The sequence below is a fragment of the Harpia harpyja genome, chromosome 1 (assembly GCF_026419915.1).
Source record: "Harpia harpyja isolate bHarHar1 chromosome 1, bHarHar1 primary haplotype, whole genome shotgun sequence".
Classification (NCBI taxonomy): Eukaryota; Metazoa; Chordata; class Aves; order Accipitriformes; family Accipitridae; genus Harpia; species Harpia harpyja.
Genome location: NC_068940.1, coordinates 61,352,127 through 61,373,206, shown reverse-complemented (window position 1 = coordinate 61,373,206; position 21,080 = coordinate 61,352,127). Strand labels below are relative to the sequence as shown.

At 41.3% G+C, this 21,080-nt stretch overlaps 1 protein-coding gene across 2 annotated transcripts in view; it reads left to right on the top strand.

Moving 5' to 3' along the window:
- The window catches only part of PDE1C (phosphodiesterase 1C), a 334,278-nt gene that overhangs the window by 73,786 nt on the left and 239,412 nt on the right, over positions 1-21,080 (top strand). The window lies entirely within an intron of this gene.

Sequence of the window (21,080 nt, the reverse complement as noted above, 5' to 3'; positions counted from 1 at the left end):
TTTGAGTCAAATTCAGAGTGTTTGTCCTCTGTCTTCAGTGATCTGGATTGGCTGTAGTTCAAGCTGCAAACGAAGGCTGTGGTCAACAGCCTTCTGGACAGTGGAGCTTTTTCTACAAATGTACCAGTCTGTACAGAAAATGGAAATAACTTTAGCTTTCAAGATATTTCTGCATTTTAATGGAAATTTACAGTTCTGAACAACTTCTGTGTGCAAACGTAACTTGGTTAAAATCTAAGAGTGACTCCTAGGGAAACAATAATGAGGGGAAGTTTGACAGAAACTGGTCCAAATTCATGCAAACATTTGGACTAGTTAGCACAATTTTTTTTTTTCATAAACTTCAGGAAATCTTCTTGGCCTCCTTAAGGTATCTTTCAGCGGTTTTAGTTCCTGCAACAGAGAGTTTCCGTAGTCATCCTGAGACCTTTCGAGCATGGGATGCTTGGCTGAGCAATGTTAATTGAGGAGTAAGGAGGTTTTGGAGTCTGCTATTAATAGATGAGTACTAATAAAGTGGTCCAGGAGAATTTAATATTTTATGAGGTTGGGGGGGAATATATATATAAAAAAGAGGTGCAGGAGGGGAAAAAATTCCTCAGATGAATCATTCTGATTTAGATAAATGGTTCTCATTCCACCTACCAAAATGTGGATTAAATATTCAGAACAAGTAACTGTGAAGTAACGGACAAAACCTGACATCCACCTGCTGCGTCATTTCTACCTCTTAATGAACAGTAAATGATGCAGCTGCTTTGCCACACTGGGTGTATTTAGCTACAGAAATGGAGACGTGGCAACAGAGAGCTGCAATGAGGCTGTGGTAGGTTTCTGTTTTTAACAAAGGCTGCCAAATGTCAATGTGTAATTTCTGATCATTTCAATAAAGACTGCTTTTAGATTGAATACAGAGAGGAAACAGACATGTCATGAGTGGCAGATTTATGCCTGAAGTCCTCTACTTTTAAGAATATAAGTGAAATTTGAGAACAAGTAATTCTTAAACCATATTTTACTCTGTCCACTCTAAGTTAGGAATAAGTAGATGCGTATCAGACTGATAAAGGAGAAGTCAGATGCTGTTATGTGATTTTACTGAATGAACCTAATCTATAGCATCTCTCTCTTGCTTCTCCTAGAGACAATCTAGTGCTCTCTTTTTCTCATCTGCATCGAGATGCTGTTGCTTTTTTTTTCCTTGATGGCAATTTTGTTGCCCAGTTGACAGCTTAAGAAAATTTCTGCAGTTTGCCAAGGGCAGGACTAAGGTTTGTGTGGGAAACCATCTTTGTTGTTGTTCATTGCTGATTTTGTTTGGTGTTTTGTCTTTGTTGTGCTGGAGGTCTCAATTTCAGGACAGAATGACAATTAGAGCAGTCAAAAATTCCCTCCTCCTTTTGAGGTTCTTTGCATGTTGATGCAGCTCCCCAAACCTTTTCCAGAGGCAGACAGCCATATAATTTGCTGGAAAAGCAGTAAGGTAACCTTCAACGTGCTTTCTACATTGCTTGTCTTCTCATATCTCTGAAAAGGGATTTGATCATGGGGAAAAGAAAGCGGACTAGAAGCAGAGTGTAATTTTTGTATAGCTTTTTTTCAGTACCACAGTTCTATAACAGGACAGGATAGTGTGTCAAAGCCAGGGCAGATAAAATGTTAGTACACAAACTTCCTAATTTGTCTCTACTTCCTGTACAACTAAGCCAGTACTTTATAATGCGTGAACACCACTAATGTTGATGAATGATAAAACTGTGTAGCATGGAGGCAGCAGTGTTTTGGGATTATCATATTCCCCAGTGGATATCTGCAAGTGCTGCAAAAGAAAGAAACAACATGGAGAAAATGTAGGATGTGACTGATGCGCAGTTATCCCATGTGCTGCAGAGCAGAGACAGTCTGTGACTTCTGTGTCCAGAGGGACTGTTTATTAAGGAGAAAATGTACAATTTTTTTGTGTATCCTTCAAGTGGCTTGGATTACATGGCTTTGCATGCTCACAGCAGCGCAGTTCCTCTGGGAATGTCCACCCAGGGAGAACCAACGTGGATGTGCAGAGCTCTGAGGTGTCCTGGGAGTTGTGGAGTGGCAGGGCTGCAAGGCAGCAGGAGCGTTTCTTTCCCTCCTGCATGATGCAGAGACTGCATGCAGAAACATAATGCCAAATTAGAGATCTTTGTGTGTAGCGAGGCATCTGTCCCAAGCAGTATGAAACACCTGCCCCTTGTCCTTTTAGGCAATAGTGGGATGGAAGAACAGATCTCCATAACCATACCTGGTCTACAGGTTTTCCTTGTGGGCAATGAAAGAATGTGCCTTGGCAATTTTGAAATCAGCATTTGCTACTTGTGTGTTTTTCCATCCAGCCTGAATTTTCAGTCCTACTAAACATCTTTTTAACTTCCCTGGCAATGTAAAAGAGTCTACACTGGCACATATTGCATTGTACCCACCTCAGAAACATTGTGCTTGGTGAAAGACCTGTGATGTAAATGAGCATCAGACTGGCAGATTTACAGGTGAGGGATGTTTTGGAGTTGCATGTACAACTGGACTGTTATAAAACCTAGAGATGTTTTAAAACTAAAAAAAAAAAAGTTTTTAAAACATGAAATTGGTTGTTTGTTTTGAGTGGGCCCATGTTTAGAGATGGAAATATTAAGTACAGTGTAAAACAGTTGGAATTACAGAAATGAAGGATCTCACCCAATTGGCTTACTAGTGATAGAGATGTAAGGATAAAAATAAAACAAATTGCAAATTAACCTATTAACACTTTGTTGTATGTGTGAAGTAGACAAATCACTGATCTACCTGTGCTGATTCACATTTCTCTATTATTCATGTACAAAACCTCACACTCTCCAGAGCTCATGAAAGATGGTCAGCCTTTCAAGCCGTATAACTGTATAATCTTTGTGTTAGTCACAGAGCAATGACTTGAAATAATATTCAGGGTAGGTGAAAACAGCACTGGACTCTAGTATTTCTGTTGTCATCTTCACATCTGGAAATAAACTAAAACTGTAAGGTGTGTTGCAGTGAAGCTTACACCCAGTTGTGCGAGTAGGTGTGTACTTGTTTTCTCACATTGAGATATGTTTCTTCAGCTATGAAATAAATAAATGATAATTTGAAATGAACACATGCATATGTATTTTATAATCTGAGATACGTAGTTACAGGACAGTAAGTTCCATGCTGGTAGATAGCAGTATAACGATAATATACAGCAGGTTTTTCCAACAGCTCAGCTAACTTTATGACTAGAAAACTTGCTTCCAACAATTATAAACTGAGATTCAGAAGAAAAAAAAGGCATCAGCACAGTGTGAAGTATTTTCAATGCTAAATTGTGTGCACGTGTTTTTGCTTTGGAGGCAGGGCTGCAAACCATACAGAAACATGCAAGCATACTTGAAGAGCTGTTGGCATTTATTACATTCTGATAATTTCTTCCAGAAAAACAAACAAACAAAAAGCCAATCAAGCCAAAACACACCTTAAGGGGCAATACACTTGTATTTGTCAAGTACGTACAAGTGGAGAAGGACTGTTAAATACTCAGCTCAAAAGAGTCCTCTTAGCTGCAGATTTTTGAAAACAGTTAATAAAAGCGGCAGTTCTTGCTCTTGAAAAGAGTACTGTCCAGTTTCAGAAGGCAAATCCTCTTCCATTTTCTCCCTTCTCACACAGTAAATTCACTGTATCACGTAAATCTTAGTCCTGTGTTTGTCTATGCTGTGGATAGAGGATGCAGCCTCCATCTTGGATGCACCAAATGAGACTGTTTTACCCGCCTCTTTAGCCTTTGCACAGGCATTGTCTCACAACAGATTCTGTATGTGCAGGTACCTGTGGGAATCATATGTATACCTAGGGGTTGACCAGTTGATGTTGACAATGAGATGGTATTCAAAGCAAGCTGTAATGAAAATAGCTCTACTAAGATAAGTTGCTTTAAATGAACATGCATATCTGAACAAGTAGTGAATATTGATAAGCAATACGGGTAATTAAGAAAGTGTATAACAAAGGTCTCTGTGTATGTAGAATTTCTTGCACATGGTGCACGTTAGGCACCTATACATCAGGTAATTTTAGCAGAGCTTGAACTAAAGCAGACTTTTTTTTAAAACACTAAGATTTATTCTTGTTAATACATCTGCGAAGGTTTTGATTAATTTTAGAAGTTATGATCTTTAACTTGCATTGTTTTTCAAGCTAAAGAGAACAAGCTTAATCTATGAAAATTTACCTTCTGCAACCTGGTAATACTTTCTACATCAGATTTTATGGTATCCAATTTAATTATGGAACAGCTGTGATGTAGGCTGCATAACATCTTGACTTAAAATCAGTTTTACATAAACAGGACAACTTTAGGAATACTGATGCCAATACGTAAAGCATATCAATGATGTTTTGCTAACTGAAGGGGACATACAAGAGCATGCTGTGAAATATCATTCACAAAGATATTTCTAAGTGTACTAAGGCGAAATAGTACTGTAATCTGTGAGCAACCTCAAGTAGGATCCATGGGTCTAGTCAGAGGCAGAGGGGCATATGTGTAAAAGTGATGAAATCTTACCCCCAGTAGTTATAAATAATAGGGATGTTTGGTTAATTGGTGTAAACAGTGAATATTGGCAAACATAACTGCAATACTTGTTTTTGGGAAATGGAGAATGAAAATAGCTCTGCTGCTATGTCATTGCAAATTTCTTTGACCTGTGAATCAGCCTCTTGAGCCACAAGACAGCTCTGGAGTAAATTATTGGAATTAAGCTTTTTCAGTTTTTCCCTGGTCCTGTTTAGAGCAGAAGGGATGAGATATATACATATGTAAGTATGTTATAGTTTTGAAAAAATGCATTTAAATCTTGAGTCTGTTAAAACATTTGGTCTCGTGGGGAGCAAAGCTTGGGTCAGTTAGTGAGTTCTTAGGTCAGGTGATGTCTGTCTGGCATTTGATAACGTTACTTGAAAACAAAATGCATGATTTATTTATCCACTTCAGAGAAAGAGACATATAGGAACATAGGAAGGCCCAGAATTACATGGACTGTGAAGTATTTTATTTGGGCTTTTGTCCAGAAAAAAAAAAAACCACCACCTTTTTAGTAAACTGGTAAGATGTAAGGGCTCAAAAAATCATCCACAGAGTAAGTCAACCAGACTGAGTGGAATTACACTGAAGATGCATTCTGTGGTAACTCTAGTAATATAAAAGGTAGTTGTACCCATTTAGCAGTGCTATTTTTATTTCTTTAAAAAGATGCTGTTGCCTCGTAATGGGAGGAACCCAAGTCCCATAATGGCCCAACATTCCAAAACTGATGTGGGGAAGATCTGCTAGTGCAAACAACTAATCTACAAGCAATACCTGGTGAGGGTGTGTTGTTACGGCTGGTGGAAAGCGCTCTCTCTGTGTGCAGTGGAGAGTCTCAGCGGTACCCTGCTTCTTTGGAGGCAGAGAATTACACTGTCGATCTTGGCATCTGTTTTGTCTGGGATGTTTTTAGAGGAAACATGTTTCAAAGTGTACTGCTGTGCTTGCACGTGCTGGAGAGGTAGCTTATGGCTCTTCCTTCCTTTGTAAGGAGGAGGCAGCAGCAGTGCTGTGTGTGGGGTAGGTGTGTAAGCAGGGAGTGAGCTGGCGGCGGGGCTCCTGCCTGCGTACTCCACCACAAAGTGTAGCCCTGGCCACAGGTGTCCAGGTGTAAGTGTAGGGGCGCAGCATGGAGGGAAAGGCCTTGCCCCTGTTGCCCCGGGCTCCTGACTCACCACTACCTCGGCAGCCTCCGCTGCTCGCTCAGAGCCCTTCTGCAAACCCCATTTCTCCCCCACGTCCTCTCCCAGACTGCTTCCCACAGGGGGAATCTTCCCACCCTGCTCCTTCCTGAAGGTGGATGGGGAGTGATAATATAGACTATAGTCACTATATAGATTTGCCCAGTGAGTCATCATCGCATGTGTCTTTGCGCCTGCCCCTGTTTGGCAGCCCCACACTGCAGAGCCCCTTGCCCTGCTGCAGAGCCTCTCTTCTGCCCCCTCCCAGGCTCCCACGCCTTCCAGCTCAAAAATCCTGTCTTCTCTTCCAGCCCCAGCTCCTGGCAGAGATTTCCAATGCTCATCTACCAGCTGTACTTATAAAAATTTCATTCAGAAAAGAGCCCTGCAGCTTAAAAAAGAGGACAAGGCTGAGAAAGATGGACCCATTGTAGACTTTCTCAGGCCCTTTTTTTATTCTATGATTAAGGTTGGGGTGATAGAGGTGTCGAACTCTGCAGAAGAACATTGCTGCTGTGGAAGAAGGTGCTTCAGAGGTAGGTGACAGCTGGAGCCTGCGTCGGCAGCGTTTGGAGCGGGCCAAGGGAAAAGGTGCTGGAGAAAGGAGGATGTGTTTCTGCACATGGTGACCTCCCTGGGATTGTGTTTGTTGACACAGGGTCATTTACTGTTTTGTTTCAAGAACGGGGTCTTCATGCTCTTAGTGGGTTAGGAAACCAGTGGTACTTTGGCTTACATTTCACCTCTAGTATTTTCTTTCATACCGTCTGCACAAAGAAAGTGCAGGCTGGATTTAAACTGGGGCTGTTGTTTTCTCCTGAAGATTGGTGAAACTCTCCTTGAACAGAGAGCAAAAGGAATTTGTTGCAGCTTTTGAAATAGCAGTGATGTGTCAAGGTTAGAAAAAGTGTAACCGTTCATCAGGCTCCAGGGTCTGATGGTACAGGAGAAAAAAATGTTTGCCTGAAAATCAAAAATTTTGTCTCTACAGTGCAGGAATCCATTTTCCTTTTGACTGGCATGGGAAATGCAAAGCCAGGAACTGGCCCAGCAGCAAACTGATTTTGGGCTTGATTTCTTCACCCTTACAGTGAGCACCTTATTTCAGAGGGCCTATTTGTGAAACCAGCAGTACTGCTTGTGGAGGAGGATGCTGTTCTGTTCAGTAGAGGGGGCAGAACCATCCCTTCTGAGGCTCCTTGAGCTACTGCTTTGTTTGTAAAGAAGCACAGCAACTTTCATTCCCATCTGCTATTTTCTTTGTGGGATTTATTTATTAGAAGTGAACCGAAGGATGTGCTGTGAAAACCAGATTAACATGGATATGCAAACGAAGGCCCCTGGTATTTGATAATTTACTGAGTGAGTGTGATTGCCTGGTCACCAGCTGTTAGAGTGAATCCTGGCTCAGAACAGGCAAAGGGGAAAGTCATCACTAGATTAAATAAGAAAAAAGCAAATAAAGCCATCAATAACTCCCTAACAAAATATTTAGCTCCCTGTCATCCTCAGGAATCCATTTCTTGTAGTACTACAATTCATCATTTTCTCTAGCTGAAGAAATGGTGTCATTGTATTTAAAAAAAAATGCTGAAAGGATATATCCCTTAAATAAAATTTACATAGAATGTCTTCGTATATAATGTTTTTTTACCCAGGAATATCAAAGGTACGTTCTTAAAACAGCATCATTGTAGATTACTTCATTTATTCCTAAATACAGCTAAGTAAGCTTTCAACTTAAAGATTTGTCTAAGTTAATAGCATTTTTCTTAAATACAGCCTTTTAATGTTAGCATAAATGAACAGCAGGAGATAAAGAACACTGTGCCCAACTGAAATTATAGGGTTGATTTTCTGATAGGCAGACTGAATTTGCTAAAATTAGAAATATTCCTGCATACCTGAGTTAGCATCTTCCTTTTTACTTCGGTGTCACTTGCTACATTAACAGTAGGGTGGTAATGATAGGTGTTTTCTGTCTTTGGGACATGAATGCTGGAAGAATGGCTGGAGGAATCCTAAGGCATCTGGATCCATTCCTGAGATCACAGTACAAAAAGCATTTGCCTAAATTTATCCTTTTTAACCCACAGGGTCTCAGTTTTGAATACTAGCTTGTGGTACAGTCTGATAAATATAATAGTGATTAAAATACAAGAAAGGAAAACTTGACTCCCTTAGGCACTTTTAAATGACATTTTGTTACTTTGTAACAAGTGAACTTGTGCTGTAGTTCTTCTATAGCTGGTCAAAGCTACACCAACAGTCACCTGTACCTGCTTTTCTGTGTCTTTCTATGAGTTCATGATGGTGTAATACAACACAGATCTGTTCTATCTCAGCATCTTCCCTAGCCAGCTTGCAGAAATAACACAACAAACATGTGGTCTGAGGCATCATGTGTTTGCCTGAGATTCCTCCAGTACTTATGCAAACCAGGAGGACATTTGAAAGAGACGAGCTGATGTTTCTAGCTCTGAATTTTTGGCTTGGCATTATTTACAATTCAATATTAAAAAATGCTTATAGGCTGCCATACATAAATAAATGTTTGTATAATTTCAAAATACAGGGACTGACCAGAGGGCAGAGCAGACATTTCGGTTCATCAGTATGACTTCCTTAATGCCTTCCTTTAATGAAGTTCAAAGCAGCTAAAAGACTGGGACAAACCAGTGATCTGCTGAACCTCTTCCTGTGCATTTTAAAGGTCTGAGGACACTGTATGAGATGCAAACTACTTGCTAGCTCTTGTCCCAAGCCCCAGCTGCTTTCCACTGAAGGAACCTGCAGCAAGGCTGTAGGGGACTGCAGCACTGGCAACATTAGATGAACTCCCATGGAGGATGCATGAAGCCAGCAGGAACATCTGCAGGGTGAAGGGGGCTAAAAACCTCCTGGGGTTCTGCCTCATCTTCAGTGGTAGGGGATACGTAAGCAAGTCCAGCCTTCTCCCACCTCTTTTTTCATGTCACATACTCAGTTGTAGGCATCTGCATAGGGTCTTCAGTTAGGTACATACCTCAGAGACTGGTTATTTCTTCCCTTCTCACCAGGTACCTTGTCTCTTAGCTTTTCTGTCTTTTGTGATGAAATTGTAGCTTGCCTTATTGCTTCCTGCCCTGGTGACAGTGCTTTGGCAGTGGAGGGACTGTTGTGAAAAGGGCACCCAGATACCACCATAGTGAGCCTCATGTAAACACCTCAGGAGATTAGATGGGAATGCCATGCATGACCGTGGTGTTGGCTCCACCTGACCAGAGCCTCAGGCAGTCTGGTTCATCTGCATGAAGCTGGCAGGCTGTCCTGGGACACTGTGTCCCTTTCCAGTGGATAAGCCCTACAGTGGATAAGTCTGTAATCCAAGGGCCTGTATTTCTAGAACATGAATAAACTTGATCTACTTGAGTTATGTCTGTGTGACATAAATAGTTACCAATGGGAAAATGTAGTGAGGCTATCCTAGAGCAGAGATGCCATAGTCAGCATGCAGTAGAGCTGATGTTAGTCCCTAACCTGGTAGTAGACATATATAAGATGATGAAAAGTCCAACTTAAAAATACCATGCTTTGGAAGAAGGTATGTGTTAAGTGTAAGGAATAGGAAGATAGCAGGAGAGGCTTATATGGGAGAAAGGTTGAATGTCATAAGTTTCTGCAGGGAAAGAGGATGAAAACCAAAGACAGAGTCTGGTTTACATTTCCTTTGTACCTGAAGCAATGGCAGATGTTCCAGATTAGCATGGTCTGGTTGTATTACACTGGTTTGCTTTGCCTCCTTATTGGAAGCAGCTATCTAGGGATGCTGTAGGACTGATGCTGTTCAAAGGAAGCAGGCTTGTTTTCACAATTTTAATGCATTTACCAACCGCTATCGTTACTGGGGGCAAGGGACTGGTGCAGCACTAACACCCAGGCCCCCATGGCAAGTCATCTGCTACCCCATCTGTCTGCCCAAGACTTAGTGACACATTACAGTCCTGGGGCCTTGTGGCTGCATTTCAAGCTTCAAAGCTTATTAACTTAGCAATTAATGGAAAATGGTTTGGTAACTGGCAGCACCTGCCCAGTATATTCTGGGCTGGGATTTGGGGTTTGTTTTCAAAGGAGTCTACCTGAGGGTTAGGCAACTGTGTCTGCACTTAGATACCTAGATTAACTAGCTTCGTTCTCAGTTGAGATCAGTTACACAATCTATTTGACATTTGTAGTACCATTGACAATATCATCTCTCACTTTGACAAGTGATACAAGTCTTGCAAGGAGTGCTATGTGGTGATGGGAGTTGGGGGGGGAAGAGAGAGATTAAAAAATGCTCAGGTTCAAGATACTGGTACGTAGGACATTGAGGTGAGCGGTTCAATTTCAAGCTCTTGTTCTGCCTGCCTTTCGCACTGCATGCAAACACCAGGCTACTCTGATTTAAGGTTCTGTTACAGAAAAAATATTAGGTCATCTTCTGAGCCATCTCTAAATTTCATTTCCACCTGTTACTTCCAGGAATGAAAACAGGATAGACCGAGAGACCAAGAGTCTGCAAATTCTTGTGTGCTATGGTGGCTTTGTCCTGTGTCCTTTTTTGTTGCTGCTTAGAGTCAGTATGCAAGGGGTTTGGGTTTTTTTCCCCCAATGTTTAATTTCTGCTATATAATATCTATTACATTATACATAGTGTAATATCTTCCTGGTGTTACAGAATATATTCCCCCTCCCCCTCCTTTCTGTCTCCTTATTGTGTAACTGATTAGAAGACATTTAGGACTGCCAAATCACATCTCGTACGACAGTAAAGTGACACAGAATGGAAAGCATCTCAAAATTTATGAGAAAATGATTGCTTCAAGAAGTGTATCAAATCCAAGATGATTACTGGTACAATACATTTGTAGGAAAGCTACTTTTTTGATAAAGAGAGAAATTCAATCTTACCGAGGTGTCAGTTATAATCTCATTGGTAAAGTGGCAAGAGCAATCTGTGCTTTGCTTTATACTGCTGGGAAGTAGCGTTTGGCTTACTTGACAGATAAGGAAACTGAGGAAAAATTATAAAATCCATTGAAATGAATGCAGTGTTATTTTACTACCACTTGTGAAATTGTCCATCTGCGCTTGTTTCCTTAAAGATGTCCATATGATTAAAAAAGGCCATATGGGGACTTTATGTCAGAGCTGGGATTCAAGTTCAGGATGAAGACTGCACAGGTTTTTTGGGGTGAACAACCTGCCTTTAGATGCAGACTTTGTCAGTCTTAAGCGATTTGCAAATCTGGGTTTGAATCTCATTGAACTGTTTGGGCAAATATGTATGAGGAAAAGCAAAAATGAAGCAAGCATTTTCTAAATATCAGTATCATCTGATTCTTCCCCATTTCCTTACCCAGCTCCATCTTCTTACCTCCCTAACTTCCTTCTATGTGTCCAGGTTTGCCAAACCAGCCAGGCAGATGTAACAGTCTGCAGTAAGACGAGGGAGAATGAGTCTTTGTGCTGATGGTCTGGGCGCATCCCTGGGACGGAGCCACCTGGCTTTTGGGCCCTGCTCCAAGGATTATTCACGTATTTCTTGCAAAGCAGAATAACCGCAATGGAAGAGGCCGAGGGAAAAGATATTTGCAATATCAACTACAGTGGTAGTCACTGAAGGCATGAGCATTATCTCGAGGTGCTAGGCTTTCTTTGAATCCCTCCATGGAGTGAGGAAGGACAAATAGAGAACAGGTCTTCCACATTGCGCAAAATAAACAGCTGCCACCCCCAGCAGCAAGGTTGAAAGACAAGGAAAGAGCATAGGTAATAGCACCCTTTCCTTCCTTGTTTTGCAGTCTGCACATTCATTTCAATTACAAATCCCTCCAATTTGTTTACCAACTGAGCAAAACTTTTATAACCTTAGACGAGTGATCTTGATCTTCTGTGGGGGAAAAAAAATAATCCACCAAAATGGCAAGACCATCTGCTTCATCTGCTAATAATGCTTTCTTCTTGAAAGTCACCTTATTCCTCTAAGTCTTTGCATTTACTTCTTCCTGACAGTAGATGCAGAGTGTGTAATATACTCTTGAAAAATACAGGTGTCACCTGTTTTTTTTTTCTCTTAATATTATTGCAGTTAGAGGATATATGCTTCTCAGTTTTTTTCCAAATATTAACACTCCGACATAGCAAAAGGATGAAATATGAGTACTCCTGATTTGAACTGAAACTTGGAAAGAAAGAAACAAAATCCCCTCCATGATCATAAGGGTCCTTTTGCCAGCCCTGGTTTAGGTGAGGCAGAGGTATCTTGCAGCAATATCTGATTACTGCAGGAAATACAGGTCATCTTATTTAATGATCGGGACATGTACTGCAGCTTCCATCTGTCACTCGCGATTACTGTAGAGCACTGAACTGGACTGGAAATGAAGTTAAAGAATGATAGGATCGTGGTGAGCCAGGCTTGGGGGGGGAAGGACATCTGGGGTAAGGGAGGTATCAGGAGCTGCTACCACCCACCGTGGTCACTGTGAATGTGGCAGGATAGCTTTGGCAGTGCTTCCTTGGCAGGCTGGGTTGGAGTTATGTTGAAGTGTGGCACTAAACCAGCCTTTTACTCCAACTCCTGGAAACAAAATGTGGATGTAAATGGGCGCAGTCCCTCACGTGCTGCACCTCACACGGACTCCCTGGCCTCAGGACCTCAGCAGGCTGTTTTCAAGAGTTCAGTTTTATTTCTTACAACAAGACTGGTTAACACAAGTTTGATGTACCATTCATGTTGTTCTCCCTCATTCTGGTTTCTAAATCAGCCTATTTATACTGTGAATTTACACTCCCACCTAGTTTTCTATTTGCAAGATTAGACTCCACAAGCCACCTCCCTGGGAAATGGAAGTTAATTATGATCCAGGAATTCCAGTAGGAGCTGTGCTGTTTCCTGAAGCTCTTACTACCCACTGAGGTCTGGATACTTACAGCTATTTAGGTTCCTATTTGCCCCTTGAAACATCTAGATCTTCTACCTCAGTACACGGACATGCTCAGGACCACTTTTCAGCAGCTGTGCCTTAATTGAGGGAGCTGAACAGTGGCAGGAGAGCACTAGAGGTCATTTAATTCCAGGAACGTTGCTATACTGGAACAGAAGTTGGAAATTTGTGGCACTGCAATGAAACCTCCCTGTACCAGTCATCACTGAAAGTCAGCATTCACCCACTGCGCCATACTAGGGTTAGATATATTTTCAGTGTTTTTGGCTTAGCTGTGTTTTTCATTCCTGTCCAGAATTTGTACCATAAGGGCCTGATGCCAGGAACCAGTGTTTTTTCATAGTAACATTGCAATTTTTAGTAGAAATTAAAAAAGATGCTCAAGAGATAGTGATGGCATTTTCTTTAGCTTGATTCTTGCAGAGTTTTGGCAACTCCTGCGTCTCTTCAGACCTTGGAGGTGTTGAGCAGGCATCAGCAGAAAGAGCCTCTCCTTGTCGTGCTGAGTAGCAAAAGCAACTGAAAAGAAACAGGCAATTTTGAAACTTTTAAAATGTTGTTGCCCTTACATTGCATTCTGTTTTAATGCTTTGTATTCCTCTTATGTTATTCCTTTTGTTTACACAGAAAAATTAATCCCTATTTGTACATTTTCACTTTGTGTCACAGCCGGTTGCCTTTCTTAAGGATGAGTGCTGAGAATACCTACTGTAAGCGGAGTCAAAGACAGAGGCTAGAGGCAGAGCTCTTGAGAGAGACTTGCTCCATCACAAACACATATAACTTTAAAGCATTTGAAAGTGGTATTGAAACACTAACTCATTCTATACATCTTTCTGACACCTAGGATGGGCTGTACCAGAGGTGAAGTCTTTACATGCAAGCCTTTTTTCCAGTAAGTAAAGAAACTGTGTCTCAATGCATCTTGTATAACGTAATTTTTACGCCCACAAGGGCTAAAAATAACTGCCTCTAAAAATTTACAAAAGGGAAAAGATAAGTCTGGGCTCAGCTCTGAGTCTTTCAAATATTTTTGTTTCCAGTGTCTCAGTCTAAAATGTTTTGCTAAGGAAGTTTTGCTGGAAGTAAAATATTTATCTATGTCTGATTTGTAGCAAGCTGCAACCCATTTTTATAGGTACATATACTCTCTTTTATGGTTTCCCATAACGTTTTGTCAATTCTGTAATAACGTATTGCATCATGTTCCATTCCCTGAACGCTGGCTGATGTGCTATTCTGGCTAATCATTTCAGTAAATGGGATACACTATTATTCTTTTAAAAATTAATTTTGGTTTTTATAGCATTGATTCTTAAGTGTCTTTAGAGTGACTTTTAAGTGATTTTAAAAATTTCTATAGCATTGATTTTCTGAGTTTCCAAAAAAAGCTTTAAAAATGTTTCTATGTAGACAGGGCTTCAGTACTGTCACTTACTAAATAAAAGGTCAAACTACTGTACCACAGTCATGGTCACGGACCTGCTAGTGTAACCAGCAACGCCAGATCTAATCCAGTGCCAGGGAGTCATAGATGCTTGTGTAGTCAGATTGCCTTTCGGTTACAAGCAGCCCTGGAAAGGGTGAAGAATAAGATAGTAGTAGGCTACTCAAGCTCCATTCATGTCTTAGTATTGAGTTATGGTTGTGACGCTTAGGTTTGTGACATAAGAAGCTAACAGATCACTATGACTCCTGTAAGACCTGTTCATAAAGTGCCATTTATGTTACATTTTCCTTTGGCCTTCTTCCCATTTGCACCTGGTGGTCCTCTGTTATACAAACAGCCCCACCAAGTTCATCACAAAGGGCTTTTTCTCTTGTAAGCTCCTTGAAGGCAGGGCTTACCTTAGCTTGGCAGAGTACAGAGAGGACTATCTGAGCAAGCAACCTGATGATGGTGAGAGCTCTACATGGGCTGCTCTCTCCTGAGTTCATGAACAGATTGCTTAACGTTAATAACAGCAGAAAGTTAAAAAAGCTATGCAAGATGAAGGAGACAGCTGCAACACCCCTGGTGTTACAGATACCTGCAGAAATAGTCTTCCTTCTTGCTTCTTCCATCCTGAAGAATAATTGTCAAGGCACCTGGACTCAAGTCCACTGTCTGGTGGACCGCTGTCTGGTTGCTGGTGGTATAATTCTGTATAGCACAGAGGAGGCAGGTCGACTGCTATAAGCAAATCTGACAGAGGAATGCTAGGAGCAAGAGATGAAAAAGCTCTTAATAAACTGCTAGACTTGCTGAGCTATGACATGATGTAGCACAAGAGACAAAAGAAAATGTATTACTGAATTTATGGTTTGGGATTTGGGCTGTGTTTTTAAAGCTGCATTAGTTTGCACTGACTGACAACTGAATTCCTTTTTGAAATGCACATGGCAGGTGAATGAAGGCAAAATTAATGGCAATCAGCACTTCTGTTGTGAATATGAACCCTGTTAATGAAAATTAATTCTGTTGCTTATCTCAAGGTGATGGACAGGACTGGGCATTTTACAAACAGGCATACTGCCCCACTCAGGTGAATGAGGGATGCTCTCCAACTTGTTGTCGATTAAGTGCTTTGCTGGGCCATCCCTGAGACAGCTCTTAAATTAGGCTTGGAATGCAGCATTGCACAACTCTTGATTAACCACAAGCTGTGGACTCTTCAAATCCTCCTGTTTTAAAAAATATTCCAAAACTTGAGCAAAACAGTTTGACTTCAGTTTGTACAGCACTTGGTGCGTGATGTGTTGTGTTCCCTTTACTACTTTGCCACAAACAGAAGAATAGTCATCTTTTAGCAACCAGTTTTCATATTTCCCCCTTTTACCATGACAACTAAGTAACCTGGATTACAGTCTCCCCTGCTATCCCATCCAAAATCTGAGAAGGAATAAAAAAACCCAGTATCCTCATAAAGTTCAAATAAAGCAGGTTCCATCATACAATATTCATCAAGAGAGTGAGTTATTGCTCCCCGTAGAAATCATGGGAGAAAGTGTTCATCTGCTTTTTTCTATGGCATTTGAGGTCAGCCACAAAGTATGACTTGATGCGTGTCAAAAAAACCTGACAGGTTTCTAGTGAAGTGAAAAGGTACACAGAGTTACAGTGTTGATGGGAGATGTTGCCAGCCTCAAGCATGTTTTGCTGAAGTACTTGGATGGTGAGGCATAGGGGGTGGGTGCTGCCTGTGAGCAAGCATGGTTGTGTTGGAAGAATACAGCTTAGGTGTTTGAAAGTGTGGGGTCTGCTCTGGTCTGTACCAGTGAGCCATGCACAAAAAGGAATACCCTACTTCGTAGGACCATGTTATCTTAAAGCGTCTAAGATTCCTTCTGTATTGAAAGGCTGCTATAAGGTCTCCCCAGAGCTTTTTCTTCTCCAGGCTGAACAACCCCAACTCTCTCAGCCTTTCCTCATAGGAGAGGTGCTCCATCCCTCTGATCATTTTTGTGGCCCTCCTATGGACCTATTGGAGCGGGTCCGTGTCTTTCCCGTATGGAGGACTCCAGAGCTGGATGCAGTACTCCAGGTGGGGTCTCAGCAGAGCGGAGTAGAGGGGCAGTATCACTTCCCTTGACCTGCTGGCCATGCTTCTTTTGATGCAGCCCAGGTACGCTTGGCCTTCTGGGCTGTGAGCACACATTGCCGGCCTATGTCCAGCTTTTCATCTGCTAGTACTCCCAAGTCCTTCTCTGCAGGGGTGCTTTCAATCCCTTCATCCCCCAGCCTGTATTGATACTGGTGGTTGCCCCAGCCCAGGTGCAGGACCTTGCACTTGGCCTTGTTGAACTTCATGAGGTTTACATGGGCACACTCTCGAGCTTGTCCAGGTCCCTCTGGATGGCATCCCATCCCTCAGGCAGGTCAACTGCATGGCTCAGCTTGGTGTCATTTGCAAACTTGTTGAGGGTGCACTTGATCCCACTCTCTATGTCACCGATGAAGATACTAAACAGTACTGGTCTCCATACGGACCCCTGAGGGACACAACTTGTCACCAATCTCCATCTGGACATTTAGCTGTTGACCACTAGCTGCTGGATGCGACCATCCAACCAATTCCTCATCCACTGAACAGTGCATCCATCAAATCCATATCTCTCCAATTTAGAGAGAAGGATGTTGTGGGGGACAGTGGCAAAGGCCTTACAGAAGTCCAGATAGATGACATTTTCACTGCGATTCTGTTCTAAAAGAGCATCTACATGCCCCAGAGAAACGTAAGTGCAGGTGCTGAAAGAACATACATCAAAGGCATTTACATTTTAACACATTTCATTTTACAGGCTTATTTAGGTGACTCAGGCTTATCTATCAGTTATTGGAATGCGTTTTTTTCTGCTTTACATATTCTAAACCACTCTCTAATCTTGCCTCACTTAGGCTTTCAAGAACTTATCCGCTTTTGCCATGGAGTCAGGAGAAACTAAGTATCTTTTCAGTATGAAAGATAATTTTGTTTGAATTTCTGAATTTTCTGCTGAGAAACTGGATGCATCATAACAGAATTTCCTATGAAAATGAGTCAAAAGTCATATTCAAGATCATGGAACTTGTGCTCCCAACTTCTGAAATAACATTTGACCTCTGAAGAAAAGCTGGTGTTGATTCCCTTTACATCCCTTGCATTCTCATGGCTTTACTTTCCTCTTCTACTTCAAAAATAATGTTATGCCATTATATTGTTTGACAGAATGATAAACTAAAATCAAGAAGCAGCCTTGTCTCAAACTGCATCCTAGTTTCAGCAACGAACCATAACACTAAAAATGATTAATCTAGCTTTGTGAACTTGGACTACTTTTTTCCTAAGCCTCTAGCATTCTACAAGGTGGGAGCTGAGCCCTTCTCATAGAAAAGCCATTTTGTGTATTATTCTCGTCATTAAGGAGACTCACCAGTGAGTAATTCATCATTTTATTGAAAAATTTTCTAACCTTTGTTGCTGGGATCCTTTTCTGTTAGCTGTCACTGCAAATTTGGCAAATAGTAAGCATTGTGAAAATAGCCATTTTGTAGTCAGCTGAAACCCTGGACTTGCTGCTAGCTGGGTTGAAATACTTAGCTTTTATTCTGGTTCTCCTAGATTTTCTTTTCTTTTTTATTTTTTTTTTCTTGTAAGAAAATTCCAAATTTTCACTTTTTTATCAGTTTCTTTTGTTACTGCAAATAAAAATATCCAGGATAGTTTCTCTGTCTGCTATGTGAAAACACTTGATAGGCCTGACATTTCAAATACAAAATTAATACTCTATACTGTTACCTGCATCTGTAAACGTACATATATGTATGCATGCAGTACTACACTCAGAGTTCAATGGTGGAATGAAGAGGTAAGAAGGGAACAGGATGGTGAAGTATTCTTAAAACATCAGAGAAGAAGCCTTTGTTGTAAACACTTGCAAAGAGGGTACAGAAAGCACTTTCCTCTGACACCATTTAAGTCTTGTCCAGATACAGAGTGAAAGGAGAGACATTTTGTGCATGTTCCCAGCTTGCTGATAAAAGCCCTTGGAAAACAATTTCACTTCATAGATAAAATGGTCCAACATTATGGATGACCTAACTCCTTGGAAGCAAGTAGGACAAGTTATAGCAGTGCTCGTTCTTGGGGCTCTGTGGAAGAGGACAGGCTTATACAGGATAGAGTTTGAATCGGTCTCTTTGGTGGGAAGCTGTGGGAAGGGGAGACTTTTGACTGCAGGGGATTATTGATCACCCCTGATGCATTCCTATCTAACTGGTTACTGTTAATAGTGTTACAGAGCTTGTAGTACTTTCAGCTCTGAGCATGCTTCAGTCATAGAACTCTAAGCTACCTTCCCTGCCCTGTGAAGGGCAGGAGAAGGTGGGTAATTACACATCTTTGTCTAAAAAGAGAGGGGAATAACTGGGAGGGCCTGGAGACAAGGCATTATGCACAGTGGTGTGGAATCTGTCTGGCTGCCGAGGCCAGCACAGTCCTCCAACAGTAAGACAGCCAAGTATTTATCAGTATTTGTTTTCCAAGATCAATTCTGGTTTTGCATATAAAATAAATGAAGGTTTTAGCATAATAGGCAGCATGTCTCATTCGGTTTAATTACTGAATGTAGACCAGATCCTCAACTAATAGGAATTGGCATAGTTGCATTTGAGTATGTGGCCAGATTTTCAGTTTTATTTCTTCCAGTGGACCTTCTAGTACACAATGAACTTCCGTTTTGCTTTATTTGAGGAAACTGTCTTTCAGCATTTAAAAAGACATAAATCTGAAAGCCTGCAACTTTAATTCATGTTCAGATTATAAATATGTGGATTCATACTTTCTACTTAAAAAACCCCCGGAGTGATGGGAATAAAATGACATCAATGAATTCAGAAGTACTGCAAGGGGGGGAATGATCTCTAGTGGTTATCTGAAACAGACAACTCAGCCTCAAAGAACATCATCTGTCAGCAGGCACATACAGACGAAGACAAGTCTGTGCAGAGGTCTAAAGGTACTTGTACTGTTAGAATGTCAGTGTCTTAGCAGAACGAAAACATAACTCTGTTCAGCTAACCAGAGTATTGATGCTTGGCAAGACTCAAAGCGAAAGTTTTTAAGCTGAGGAATACCCTTTGCTCCTTGTTCTGCAACGCTCCTCTGATTTTGCTGAGCCTAGCACTTTGCAGGCCAGCAAATGTTTAGAAAACTACTCCTGTCAAATGTTGCAACTGTGGACAGGATAAGTAAAAGAAGAAAACTTTTCTATTTATTCTTTGTTCTATTGTACCTCTGCAAAGAAGTCTGAGTCCACCTAACCAAAGTAAATACAAGTTTCCCTGTTGAATTCAATGGAAGCAGGATCCTGCTCCATCTTTGTGCCATTCTATGTCTATCACTTGAATCACCCACAGTTTGTGCAGTTTTGTTAGTATATTGACTTACAGCTCCACAGAGAAATTACATTTCTTTGTTTCTCCACCAAAATCCATCTCACTTGCTCAACTGATTTCACTGAAATCAGAAACAGAATTGAGTTTGCATCGAGATGTGGCATGAGGGAGAACATGAGTGGACTTTACACAGTTGTGTTGGTGAGAGAAGAAATGGCTGGATGGGAACCCGAGATTGTAAATTCAAGGGACGAGGGAGAGAGGCTACAAACAGAAACCATCTCAGCCTAGAAAAACAGTTTGAAGGAGCCTGGCACATGCTTCAATGTAAAACTTATGAAAAATAAGTCACTGTACCAACTGAGGTGCTTTATCTTTCCCTCCCAAGTCTCTGAAACACAGGATATTGTTAAATAGACCATGACCACATCCACTCAGTAATGTCACACAATTATCAAAGTGTTTTTAGGAATGAAGAAATATACCAGTAACTCAGTGACCTGTCACAGGCTGAAAAAAAACCAACAAACCCTTTAAAAAGAGTATTAGGTCAGTTACATGAATTAGATTAATCTATATGAATTTAAGACCTTGAGCAGGCGGTGCACAGTCAAATCTGAAAGTCTGTAGATGATGCTGGTAGTCAAGTGCCACCCCAAGAGCAATGCACTCCAGAAGCACCTCAGTAAACTGAGTGCATGGGCAAAAACATGGCAGGTGAGCTTCAGTGCGAGCAACCGTTTAGTTGTGCATGGAGGGAAAAACAGTCTAAAACATGTTAGTGTAATGTTGAGCGTGACACTGATGGTTACAGCTCAGGAGAAGGATCTTGGAGTCATTGTTGACAGGTGCCTGCAAGCATTAGCTTAAAGTGCAGAGGCAGCCAAAAACCCAAGGAAAATATTGGGCATCATCAGGAAGGGTACTGGGGACAAGACCAGAGGGCATAATTTTGCTACTGTTTGAAACTTTGGCACACCCCCATCTTGAGCCCTTTGTGCAGTTCTGGTCCCTGTGTCTCAAGAAAGGTCTAAAGGAGCTAAATATATTTGTGTGTGTATACAAGTAAAATGATCTAAGGGCTGGAGCACCTGCTCTACAAGGGCAGATTAAAAGGCAAGGGCTCTTAAGTTTGGAGAGCAGAAAGCTGTGAAGGGATATGAGCAAGGTGTACGGTATCATTAAGGGAATAGTGTGAATGCAGAGCTGATATTCAGCAATACTAGAATGAGGGAGTGCTCACTGAAACTGGTAGGGGATCAGTTTAAAATAGACAACGTATTTTTGACCATGGTAGGTAATAAACTTCTCAAATTTGTTTTTACAGGAGGTTGTGGAGACAGGTAATATGAGCGTGTACAAAAGGGATTAGACAAATTCTTGGACAACAGGTCTGTAAAGAGGAATGAAAGGAAAAAGGCAGGGTTGTAGGCTCCGCTTCCCTAACATAACAG